The 3,782-nt window shown below is 35.5% G+C and overlaps 1 pseudogene; it reads right to left on the bottom strand.

Moving 5' to 3' along the window:
• Positions 1 to 367: 367 nt before the first annotated feature.
• Positions 368 to 464, bottom strand: LOC138823885 (U6 spliceosomal RNA; annotated as a pseudogene).
• Between the last annotated feature and the right edge of the window lie 3,318 nt (positions 465 to 3,782).

Here is a 3,782-nt window from a genome sequence, read left to right as displayed (position 1 = left end):
TATAATGTCCATAATATATTTCATTCGCTCCTATATATAATACTTTGAATTTGACATTGTTTTATAATCCATACGTTCATTAATACATGTGTTCTTTCAGATTGCATTCCATATAGAAACATTTTAAGATTCTTTTAATTCCTAGGTCCTTATAGAATTTTATTTCTTTGGGATAAAATGACAATGTTATCTTATTTCAAAAGTTTTATAAAGGTTATGCTATGTAAAGGCCTTTCTAAAACGGTGAAGATTGAATACACTGATGTCAAATTAACTTTTATTTCTATGAATTACACATATTATTACTCTTGTATATTTGTAATCAACTTTTGAATAACTGTTTTTCATTTCTTGCATCTGAATAATGAAAAATATGGAATACTTCACAAATTTTCATATCATCCTTGTGCAAGAGCCATATAAATCTCTGTATTGTAATTCGGTTAGACGTGCTGCTGAAGCATGTAGTATCCTATAAACTTAAGTAATTAATGATGCAATCTTAAGACAGGCATATATCCTTGGTTGCCTATTTGTAACAAGGAAACCTTATTGTTCCCAAAATTGCTATTCATCTTATTTCTTTAAAATTCTGTGTATGTGGAAAAAACTTATGTTGTTTGTTTGATTGCTCACATTTGCAAGTTTTTGTAAATGACTACTTTAAGTCTTTTTCATTTGAAATTTGATCATACTTTGAAGCCTTTATAGATAGGTGCAAAGGTGATGGATTTTCAAGTACTTGTTTATTAACTGATTTAGCTTTGTTGAGCTAATGGATTCAAAGTAAGCCTTGCTTAGAGCTACTTCTAAACTTCTGCAGCTTAAAATTTCCCAAATGAGGTCTTGCTGGCACAAATGTCTCCTTGACCTTTTACCCTTGCTTCATGTAGGAACAGCCCAACCAGAATGTCTTACCCTGACAGCATATATTGTCTTACTGGAGCAAAAATAATCTTAATTACAAGGGATTATAGAGAGACGAACAGTTCAGACAGAACTGTTAGGACTAGAAGGTATTTTTTCAAAATATAACTGTTTATTGCACCCTACCATTTCAAAAGTAACTAAAGCCAAGAAGGTGAAAATATTGTTCATATGCATGATTACCTAATGTCCTGGCCTGACTACCATCCAACCAGGCAGGAAGTTACACCACTGATTTTCTATCACCAAATATATTCCATAGCTCCAGGAGAAGTCCATATGTTTCTCCTCGTTATTAGGCCTTAAATTAGTAGTTTTTTAATCACAGTGTTTCCTCTTGCCTCTAAGCTGTACATCCTCGAATGGTAAAGCTTTAGTTCTAATTCTACCAAACAATGAGGTAGAGGTAATGGAATAATGCTTTAAAACAGTTGCCTTTGATTCCCTAACCACAATAGAACAATGCAAAACTTTTTCTTATAGATAATTATATATTTTATACGTATATGTGTTGATTTTATATTTCACACAGTGGATCTTACTAGAATTAATTGATAATTTGATAAATTAATTTATATTATTCCAATAAATAGATTGGAATATAAATAATCAGGAGTAGAATATATATTAGAATATAAAAAAGAATCAATGCAAGGTTTTCGGTATAAACTTGTGATACTTTCTAAGTGTTCTTGGTCTTCTGAATTCACATGGTAAAAAAAAAATGTTGTTTTCCTCTAATCTATAAGGGATTTTACTCTGCTGCTCTGTTTATTGTTTTAACTCGCTGGTCCCAAATTGTTTTTCTCCATATTTCTTTTTTTTTTTTAATTGTATTTTATTTTATTTGAGAACATACTGTACAGAGGGGCTACAATTACATGGGCAGGATAATGCATACATTTCTTACCAAGCATTGCAGCCTCCTCCTTTGTTTACCCTTCACTTCCCTTCCCCGCCTCCCCCCTCCCCCCAACCAATTTTACCCCCCTCCCCCCACCCAATTATACCCCCCTCCCCCCCCACACCGACATTGTAAAGCTGGTTTTGACATGACATTTTGTACTTCTCATTGTTGCAACAGGTCCACCTGAATCCTTAAACGACTTGTTTGTCCCCATCTCCTCCACATGTTATACTGACATCAAATATAGTGAAAGCGGGGGTTACACTGTGGGGGAGGGACATACAAAGCAACAAAGAAATAATCTTATAAATGCGTTAGAAACACATGCATGAAAGAAACGAAAACATTAAAATACATATTTAAGGGTTCATTTTCCTAACATCACATTATCTGACCTTTTCCGCTTGACTCATACCTATACCAGATATTGCAAATAAGGGAAACCATGGGTCCTATGCTTCTTTGGGCCTGGCTTACTTCACTTAATATAATTTTTTCCAAACCTTTCCACTTCCTAACAAATGGGGAAATGTCATTCTTTCTGATGGAGGCATAGAATTCCATTGTGTATATATACCACATTTTCTTGATCCATTCATCTACTGAGGGGCATCTGGGTTGGTTCCATGTCTTAGCTATGGTAAATAATGCTGCAATAAACATAGTTGTGGTGGTAGCTTTAGTGTGGTCTTGTTTGTAAACATTTGGGTAAATGCCTAAAAGTGGGATTGCTGGATCATAGGGGAGATCTATGTGAAGTCTTTTGAGGAACCTCCATACTGCTTTCCAAAGTGGTTGAACAAGTTTACATTCCCACCAACAATGAAGTAAGGTTCCTTTCTGTCCACATCCCCTCCAGCATCTGTTGTTGTTAGAGTTCTTGATTTTTGCTGTTCTAACTGCAGTGAGGTGAAATCTCAATGTTGTTTTGATTTGCATTTCTTTTATGGCTAGGGATGTTGAACATTTCTTCATGTGTCTATTGGCCATCCTTCTTTCTTCTTCAGAGAAGCTTCTCTTTAAGTCTTTTGCCCACTTATTTATTGGGCAGGTGTTTCTTTGAGGATTTGTTGTTGGGTGGTTTAATTTTTTGAGTTCCAAGTATATTTTAGATATGAGACCCTTGTCCGTTGTATGGCTAGTAAAGATCTTCTCCCAATCGGTGGGCTTTATATTGATCTTGCCAGCTATGTCATTTGCCCTGCAGAAGCTCTGCAATCTTATGCAATCCCATTTGTCCAACCTTTCTTTGATTTGTTGTGCTTCCGGGTCTCTATTCAGAAAATTTCGACCTAAGCCAAGGAGACCTAGGGTTTCTCCTATTCCATCCTGTAATGTTTTCAGAGTGTCTGCTTTGAGTTCAAGGTCTTTGATCCATTTGGAGTTGATTCTGGTGCAGGGTGATATATAAGGATCTAGCTTTAGTTTTCTACATGTAGTTAACCAATTTTGCCAGCACCATTTACTGAAGAGGCTGTCTTTCTTCCATTCTATTGTTTTAGCTTCCTTATCGAAGATTAGATGGCTATAGGTCTGTAGGTTCATTTCTGGGTTTTCAATTCTATTCCATTGGTCCTGAGGTCTGTTCTTATGCCAATACCAAGCTGGTTTGATTACTATGGCTTTATAGTAGAGTTTGAAATTTGGTATTGATATTCCTCCAGCAGTGTTCTTTCCGTTGAGGAGCGTTTTTGTTATTAGGGGTCTTTTATTGTTCCATATGAATTTTTGGATTGCCTCCTCTATTTCCTTGAAGAATGAGGGTGGAATTTTGATAGGTATCGCGTTGAATTTGTAGACAGCCTTGGGAAGTATTGCCATTTTCATGATGTTAATCTTGCCAATCCAGGAGCTTGGGAGGTTTTGCCATTTTTTAAGTTCTGTGTTGATTTCCTTTTTCAAGATTTTAAAGTTTTCATCATAGAGGTCCTTCACTTCTTTGGTTAAG

The sequence above is a fragment of the Dipodomys merriami genome, unplaced genomic scaffold, assembly GCF_024711535.1.
Source record: "Dipodomys merriami isolate MVZ:Mamm:240054 unplaced genomic scaffold, mDipMer1.0.p SCAF_1241, whole genome shotgun sequence".
Taxonomy (NCBI): Eukaryota; Metazoa; Chordata; class Mammalia; order Rodentia; family Heteromyidae; genus Dipodomys; species Dipodomys merriami.
Note: the sequence above shows the minus strand (reverse complement) of the source record. Positions and strands in the feature narration are given on the sequence as shown.